The sequence below is a fragment of the Ylistrum balloti genome, unplaced genomic scaffold, assembly GCF_031769215.1.
Source record: "Ylistrum balloti isolate Yb309-2 unplaced genomic scaffold, AGI_CSIRO_Ybal_v1 Utg370000, whole genome shotgun sequence".
Lineage (NCBI taxonomy): Eukaryota > Metazoa > Mollusca > Bivalvia > Pectinida > Pectinidae > Ylistrum > Ylistrum balloti.
In genome coordinates, this window is record NW_026782078.1 from 583599 (window position 1) to 593563 (window position 9965).

Consider the following 9965-nt stretch of genomic DNA (forward strand, 5'->3'; position numbering starts at 1 on the left):
GGTTTTTGAAAAAATCGGAAAAAAAAACAACGTAATTTTACTGACTATTTACGTAGGAATGATCTGTAAACACTCACGGAAAAGGTGATTCTAACAGTAATATCTTAAAAATCAATCAATAACATAGTGGTCGATTTTGATACACACTATCCGTTGTCATATATTTGATTTCTTTATATGAAAAAACATCGGTATCATTTTCTATTTCTTAAAATAATGTGACCATGTGATGTCATAACTAAATAGGATCCATTCATAACAAAATTAAGGCTTGTCAATGTCACTGTCGTCATTGATTGTCATAAGGTGGTGTTGCTACGGTGATAAAATTGGTCTTCTTTGCCGTTACACTAACCATGTTGTCGAATTTTCATTTCTCCAAAGAAGTACCTTGTGTCTTATCAGGAATCTTATCTCTTGTAACTGCAACAAGGTGGCCACAAACAATGTTATTTGTGTTGACCGCAAATTTATTATATGTAGACACCTTTCTTAATGCATTAATTCTATTTAACAAGGCGCGATATGGGGCAGATACATTTAGCCTTTGTTATGAAGTGAGTCAAAACATTTGACAAAAAAGAAAATGTGGACATTTCTGGTTCATATACATCGGTTATTTGTTACTTTCATCAACCTCATATACTACAAAAGATATAGGGTATACTTCTATGTTTTTCCTTGTCCGATAAATTGTCATAAGTCACTTCTCGTCCAATGTCCAGTGATCCAGAATGTATTTTATTTCATAAGTTAAACAAACCCCGAGTCAGTATCCCTAATGAACATGTAGTGGTCTTCCCTGTTCCTTTTCCTGAATGAGATACAGGTGTCGTGTCCCTCCACATTGACCGCCTGTTCTATCTCTCTCATTGACTGCTCCAGGAGGTCACGTTGAGGTGGATCTGTGTATGGTCAAAGTTTACTTATTTTAGTGAAAGTAATGTGTATAAATGAACAATGTTTTAGAATACTGACAGCGTAATTTATATTTGTACAAAGCATGTACTTTGATCATTCCTTCATTCATTGATTGACTTTTATTGTATGTGTATGGTCAAAGTTTACTTATTTTAGTGAAAGTAATGTGTTTAAATGAACAATGTTTTAGAATACTGACAGAGTAATGTATATTTGTACAAAGCATGTACTTTGATCATTCCTTCATTCATTGATTGACTTTTATTGTATGTGTATGGTCAAAGTTTACTTATTTTAGTGATAGTAGTGAGTATTAATGAACAGAAAACAACATGTCAGTATGCATTGTACATAAAATGTACTTCTGTAATAGAATAAAATAACCGTTGTGCTTTGTGTTTCAGTTGTTGTGACAATTGTTTATACTACCACAAAATTAAAGCTACAAGGCAATATAATACTACGATAATGTATGATTTCATCAAGATATAAAAAACAACACGTTTTGGTACAACCAAAAAAAGACAAAGAGACAAAAACAAGACATTTTACCGCGACATCACGTTATGTGCACACAAGTTCAAACTGTTATGTTATGGTCTTGTCGGGTTGTTGCGACTGCAGTAAAAGATATCTTAAATCTTAAATCTGCGACAAGGCGACGACATCATACCCAATACTAGGAGACGTACCCGTAACAAGGCGACCACACCAGATCAGTCATCATACCCAATACTAGGTGACGTACCCGTAACAAGGCGACCACATTAAATCAGTCATAATAGCCAATACTAGGGGACGTACCCGTAACAAGGCGACCACACTAAATCAGTCATCATACCCAATACTAGGGGACGTACCCGTAACAAGGAGACCACACCAGATCAGTCATCATACCCAATACTAGGGGGACGTACCCCTAACAAGGCGATCACACTAAATCAGTCATCATACCCAATACTAGGTGACGTACCCGTAACAAGGCGACCACACCATGTCATCATACCCAATACTAGGTGACGTACCCGTAACAAGGCGACAACACCAGATCAGTCATCATACCCAATACTAGGGGGCGTACCCTTAACAAGGCGACCACACTAAATCAGTCATCATACCCAATACTAGGGGACGTACCCGTAACAAGGAGACCACACCAGATCAGTCATCATACCCAATACTAGGGGGACGTACCCCTAACAAGGCGATCACACTAAATCAGTCATCATACCCAATACTAGGGGACGTACCCGTAACAAGGCGACCACACCATGTCATCATACCCAATACTAGGTGACGTACCCGTAACAAGGCGACCACACCATGTCATCATACCCAATACTAGGTGACGTACCCGTAACAAGGCGACCACACCATGTCACCATACCCAATACTAGGGGACGTACCCGTAACAAGGCGACCACACTAAATCAGTCATCATACCCAATACTAGGTGACGTACCCGTAACAAGGCGACCACACCATGTCATCATACCCAATACTAGGTGACGTACCCGTAACAAGGCGACCACACCAGATCAGTCATCATACCCAATACTAGGGGGCGTACCCTTAACAAGGCGACCACACCAGATCAGTCATCATACCCAATACTAGGGAGCGTACCCGTAACAAGGCGACAACACTAAATCAGTCATCATACCCAATACTAGGGGGACGTGCCCGTAACAAGGCGACCACACCATGTCATCATACCCAATACTAGGGGGACGTGCCCGTAACAAGGAGACCACACCATGTCATCATACCCAATACTAGGGGGCGTACCCGTAACAAGGCGACAACACTAAATCAGTCATCATACCCAATACTACGTACCACATGACATTCTATAAAAAAACACTATTTGATCTCACCTATAACACTTGTTAATTGTATACGAACTTCATTTAAAGAGACGAGCGTAATAATTTCAGTACATTAAACTGTATGTCCCCACACCAACGTTTGGTAGTCATTGTTTTCATTCAGTTTCTTTATTTACTTATTCTTTTTTTATTATCAATTTACCAAAAGAAATTGATATTATTAAAGTCATATTGTCTATATATTTCGAAATAAACTGAGCTCAATTGAATATATTGATCGTAAAAAGCCAGAAAATTTTGATACGAAACTATAGATTTCTTTTTTTTACCAAACCATGTCTCTCCTTCGTTGAAAAACAATGACGGTGCACTGCATATGACCTGTGGTTGATTTAAAGATTCCAATATTGGTTTTACCTAATATTTTGCACAATTTGACTTCTGAACTTGTAGAAATAAAGTCGAAACGACCTATCTTTATTGCACTGCACGCCACCTTTGTGTGATATAGGTACATTTGTAATTTAATCAATATATCGTTAAGAGTTCAAAGGATATAGCTAGGACAAATTCATATTGAAAATTTGCGGCCTACTACTATAAGTAATTACAGTGCTCTTCCCTCCAACTATTGCTGATACAGGTATGTTTTTTAATTCAATCAATGTACATGTATTGTGTTCACAAGCTATGGCCTGGACGAGATTGTACTGAAAATTTTGCACTTATTTGACCGTTTAGATTGAGTTAAGTTGAAGGCCACAGGGATACCATTTTAGTACACTGTACAACGACGGTGGGCGTTGCACGTTTGTTTTATTTTCATCTAAATATCTTCATTATTCAACAGTTATGGTCTGGACAAGGAATATTAGAAGAGCCTGAAGTAAAACCAAAACGAGAGGAAGCAGAACAACCGGTACTGTATCAATGAAGTATGTGTCCATTCTCCTTTCTCCATTCGACAGGGAGACAACATAATCATGTGTACGAATTTTATTACATTAAGCACCTTATTGAATTAGTTACAAGTACAATGTAATAATTAATACATCAAGCGTTAAGGCTGCTACGCATGTTGCAGTAAAAAAATCTTATCTTTGGCGTATCAGTTGCAACGCTTAATGTAATAAGTATTATATAAAGCATTGTTATTATAATTAATGTTCAAAACACATGTAACAGTTAAGTCAAACATTTACAGATGAACTGAAAGGAAAGTGCTTGTTCACAAAATCAGCAACTCGTAAACAAATATACTCCAATTATATATATATATATATATATATATATAGAGAGAGAGAGAGAGAGAGAGTGAGAGAGAGAGAGCCGAGAGAGAGAGAGAGAGAGAGAGAGAGAGAGAGAGAGAGAGAGAGAGAGAGAGAGAGAGAGAGACTACATGGTCAGTGTATTAAAATACCAGCTGTATTTTGGCGAGGGTAATTCAAAATGATCGAAGATGACTTCAAAGTGTCACCAAATAATTTCAAAATGATTCACAATCACTCAATTACATTCAAATATCGACAAACTGACACTTACCAATATTAACATTCAGTTTATAGCCGATTTGTCATAAATGTGCGCTGACGTTCCATCCGACTGACTGGTCGATGATCGTGCTTTTAAACTGTAAATAGAAGTTCATTTATCATTATAGTAAATGTTTCGCTTATTTGTTAATTATACAGTCGAAATACCTCGTGTCGTTTCATTGTACGTTAATAGGTTGTACTGATATTTTCTCTTTACGTCAGTACTGTTAATATCTCATGATTCAAAAGGAAAATCATTAAAACGTTTTTAAAATGTTGTTTTCGCTCGACACATGTTTAGGAAACCGCATCCAAACCTCGATATATATTTTTGAAAATCATTGGCAAAAAAATGACTCAAATAATTGTAATTATGGAGAAATTTTACATTCGTCATGGTGATCTCTTATATTTTATGTGCGACCTGAAGCTGGACGTGTTTGATGCTCTCTAATTTGCCTGTTGGTTCCCTTGTTGTATACCTTGTTCTCATTTGAGAACGTGACATTACTTACATGGATTGACCAAGATTGACTTGGCGGTGTTGTCGATGAAGTAGAAGCCGCTTACGAAATCTGGGTCTTATTCTCCGTGTACTTTTTGCAGGAGTCTTCATGTAAATCTTTCTTTTGTTCATGTCTTTGCTCTAGATATATTGACTTTGAGTTTGGATTATGATTCTGTTCACATGAAAGTATTTTCATGTTATTTTTATTTTGTTGATATTTTCCCTTAATTTAAGTTGAATTAGAGTTTGGATAAAAAATTCTGTTAACATGTCGGTAATTTCTTCGTTATTAAGAACAGACTGATATACAACATCAGAATGGTGATGAATAGTACCATTAAAGTGTACCCTGAGGGTAATTTTATATTTAGATATAATGTTAAGAATGCCGTAAAAATAATAATAATGAAAACCCCGTCAAAATCCGTCGCCCCAGTGTCGAGTTATTAAAGCTCAAAGTTGTCGATTTTCACCTGTCCGCCCAGACCTAATCAGCCGAATCGTCATTTCCGCGGAATCGAGGCTCTTCTACTCGTGACGTCATAAGTTCAACAGAAATGGCAGTCAACATGACTGACAGTGACAACGACACCGCAACTGAGAGCAATTTGAGCATGAGTATTGAGGAGTCTGATTATGGTGTGAATGATATGTCTGAAGACGGAATCCAGCCCTACCGATTTGAACTGGAATTACAAGACGATGTATCCAGTGAGGAGGAAAATGACCCTTCGAAAAGTGACGATCGCTTGGGCAACATAGATTGGCACGTACTTCACTGGGTCTCACCAGTAGTCGTGAAAGTAGTCGAACAGTGAATCGTCGTTTCAAAGAAACAAAATAAAATTGGGTGTGGTTTTGGACTAATTTTACTATCTTCAAGTCTCGATCAACAATTTCTGACGTCGGGAAATCGCGTTTGTGCAAGACTATGCATACATTCACGAGGTGTCGGGAATTTTCTTACCGAAGAAGTTTCGTCCGAGGGGAATTTTTCTTTCCAGGGAATTTTCGTAGCACTATGGATATATATAGATAGGGTGTCAACAACCAATTATAACACCCTCCGCTGTGTTAATAATAAAAATTTGATGTGTTAGAAGTTTAAACAATTATTTGACTGGTTTTTACCCTAGCACTGGTACGCGTCTGTTGTTAGCCGACAGGCGTGTCGCCTCACAGGTGTCACAATTGTTTTTTCCAGCCACAGAAGTGCTAATTACCTAACCTGGCACAGGTGTGATTATGAGTTTAGATGACATCTCTACACTGTGAACTGTGTTTTCAAATCAAGATTGGTGATCTTATTGTTATTGTTACGATCGCAAAATTAATAACTAAACAACATCGTCTGCTGGAAGATCTAAAAACCAAATACACCTTATACAAACAACATACACACATAACCTATTCTATAAATTCTAATAATTCTATTCTATACTATATAATAGTAGTATGAAAATTCTCGGGGTGAAAATTCCCGTGACCCATTCACGACTAGGCCTTCTCCGAGTATTAGGCGTTCACGATTACGAAGGAATAATATTCCTATGACCGCCCAAGTCATAGGCTAGCCTATCAATTTAAAATGTTTAGTTGTAGAATTAATAACAAAATATCAACCTAACAAATATACTTTTATTTAATCAACAATCAGTTTTATTTATCGACGTTATGCATCGACACCCCATCCGTGTTAGTGTTAGGACAACCATACACACCGCTTCCCTCCTCGATAGGAAGCCATTTTAGCGGATTTAAGCGCTAATTCACCGACCCCTCGTTCACTACCTTAGATATTGCGAAGATGTGAAGTACTTTCACGTAAATAAACAAAGAAATTACCACGGAAAATCCGAAAATAGATCACAATCACATGTAGCACAGTAAAGACAATATGGCTGCATCAACAAAAGCGTTGAACTTATGACGTCACAGGTTTGGGTGCCCGAAAACGAGGTCAACGCCTCTCAGCCAAAGGTGTGTTTTTCGGAAAAGTCGCAATTTCTCAGTAACGGAACATTCCACGGCATTCGCGTTTTCGGCATAGTGTATTTTATGTGCAGAACTATTTTTCAAGGTCAACATAGCTGACCTCTCAGAGTACACTTTAAGTATAAAAAACAAATGTAAAATGGTACGAACTATTAATCCTAACATAATTGGCACATGCTGTTCTTGCAATACGCATTTTTCTTAATTTTATAATGAGACGTATTCAAAAATATTGTTATGATTTACTGATTTTAAAAAAAAATCAAAGGATTGCGACAGGGAAATGATAAAATTAAAAGTCAGTGCACTATTTAAGTGTTGAAAGGGCTTGTTAACGTTGTCATAGACAAGGTAGTTTCCTTTTTATCTTACCTTCCAATAGGCTACAGATCGTAAGATGCAATTTCATTCATTATTTTTGTAGTAAAAGGTGTTATTCACTTTGTTAAGGACAAAAAATGTCTTGTGCGACCATAACGATATACACTTCCACCAACAACTGAACATTACCATCTAAAGATACGTTCATATCAATAGGTTTTCCTTGATAAAAATTAGGGATGGCTTTCGCAATACCCTCATTAATACTATGACTATCGAACTCATCACATAACGTTATAGGGTTTTGGAATCATGATAGGAATAACTGCAACTCCCAAGTGTATAATGACGATCTTCAGTAGTAAAATTCGAACATTCAGTGTTATAATCGTCAGTTTAAATAACGTTTCAGACCAAAGTTCCTCGTGCATACTTCGTGTGCCTGAATTCAACGACTGTCAAAAAACCTTTTAACAGCGAGTGCGTAGTAACAGACGTATTATGTAAACACACTACCTGGGTCTATACCTGACACGAGATTATCAAACATGTTTGGCTGGTACATAACAACAGCTAACCACAGTAAACCATGTTGCGGGCATCGTATCGTGTTAATTTGTTATACGTGCAGAAGCATGTTACAGTTCTTATACATATAACCGCTACTAAGATAGCATAAGGAGATGCATTTGTGTTAGCATGGTAACCCAGCTCAGAGACTGCAGCTTGTTATTTGTTGTACATGTCTTATAAACAAAAAACAACAGGGAAAAGAAATGTTGTCAAATGGTCATTTATTAAATGACAGGAACATTTCAAATACAACCATAATATCAATCACAGTTGTTATATAATATATAGATCTGAATGACATTAACTTCAGTCTATATGTACAACAAAAAGATGGGGTACAAATTATCGGCACCGATGAGGGGCGCAAGATACATATGTATGGAGGGATACATGATATGTAAAAAAAATGCACCTCATCACCCCATCCATTTGTAGCTTATACACACTGAATATCCGTATATGTGTTATAACTGACTAAAGTTAAAATCGACTTAAATATACATTAAAAACAAATAACTAGAATATTTCTATTCCTCTTTATGTTAGTGATCTGATGCTTAATCTTGGTCTACAACAATTGTTATAGTGTTTGTTCTCCAAACAAAGATTCCTTAAAGATTTGAACTCGGTTTATTCTGTATACTATTATGCAGTAATTATTGCTACTATACCACGGCAGTAAAGCAGTACAGAAGTGAAAACGTGTTAGTCTTTCTCAGCAATAGTCTCTCATCAACGTGTAAAAGACAGCATTTTAACAAAATACTTATTTAAATAAATTTTACTAAAAAAGCAACACTGAGTGAGAGTGAGACATTCCGACCCAATGATCAGATAAAAATATCTTGATCGACAAAATATAAATGGTTATTCTTTAGCCATAGAATTCACTTCTTTGAATACAGATTGTCCCCAATAATGTGCATGATGGAATATGAAATTGAAATGCTGATATAACTGAACATTGTGATTATATAACTTACCATTGCATGTGCAATTACTTCTGTAGCACACAACAAAACACACAAGACTGTCGAAAACATCTTCGTGAAGAGTTACAAACATAACTCTATATAACATTCAGCAGTAAACACGACCAGGAAGAAAACGTTTATCGTTAGCAAGGGGCAGCTCGGTGCTACAACGTAAATAAATTTCGCTGTTATCTGTGATTGACTGCAATCGATAGCAAAATATTTTCCGAAGATCACGACACAATACGTGTACGTTAGAACCCGTCTTGTTATCATTTAGTGAGAAAAAGGCAGTTTGCTTATGATAGTTTGCCCCATTTCTTAAATCGAGTCTTAATTGATAAAATATCGATTGTGATAATAATAGATGCCCGTAATACCAACAGACATATATGAATATCAATGTAGATGCATGAAATAAGATGAACGAGGAATTGTTTGGTTCAAGTTGAACGTGTCGTCTTCCAGTAATGCCTTTCTTCACACATTACTCTCTACAAGTATCTCTGTAACCAGATTGAAGGTTTAGAGAAGTAACAGAAAGCATTAAACAATACTTTTTGGTCCCTAGAGAATACAGCTTGTATAGTACGGTAACAGAGGAAGCACAGATGAAATGTGACACTGTTCAAATGACATTAAATTGGAATAGTAATAGTGTTTTTAATTACTATTATTTCTGAGGAAACGTCTGTGAGACCGAAGTAATTTGCTACCCACATTAAATCACAGATTTTTTCTTCTCCCATGGTGTCCCTTGAGACACCTGTCCTCAAATTGCATATGTACAGTGACGTTTCACCTTAGACACCTGTCCTAAATTACCCTGGGTGTTGACGTCCAACTAGACATCCATCCGGAAATGACCCTAGGTATTGATGGCTTACTAGATAATCGTCTTCATTTAACACTGGATGTTGATGTCGTCCTAAACACCCGTCCACATATAGCCTTGGTGTTGATGTCTCCTAGACACATGTCTTCAAATGCCCCTGTTTGTTGGTCTCGCCGCAGACACCCGTCCTCAGATGACCCTGGGTGTTGGTGTCGCCATAGACACCCGTCCTCAGATGACACTGGGTGTTGGTGTCGCCATAGACACCCGTCCTTACATGACCTTGGGTGTTGGTGTCGCCATAGACACCCGTCCTTACATGACCTTGGGTGTTGGTGTCGCCATAGACACCCGTCCTCAGATGACCCTGGTTGTTGGTGTCGCCATAGACACCCGTCCTCAGATGACCCTGGTTGTTGGTGTCGCCATAGACACCCGTCCTTACATGACCTTGGGTGTTGGTGTCGCCATAGA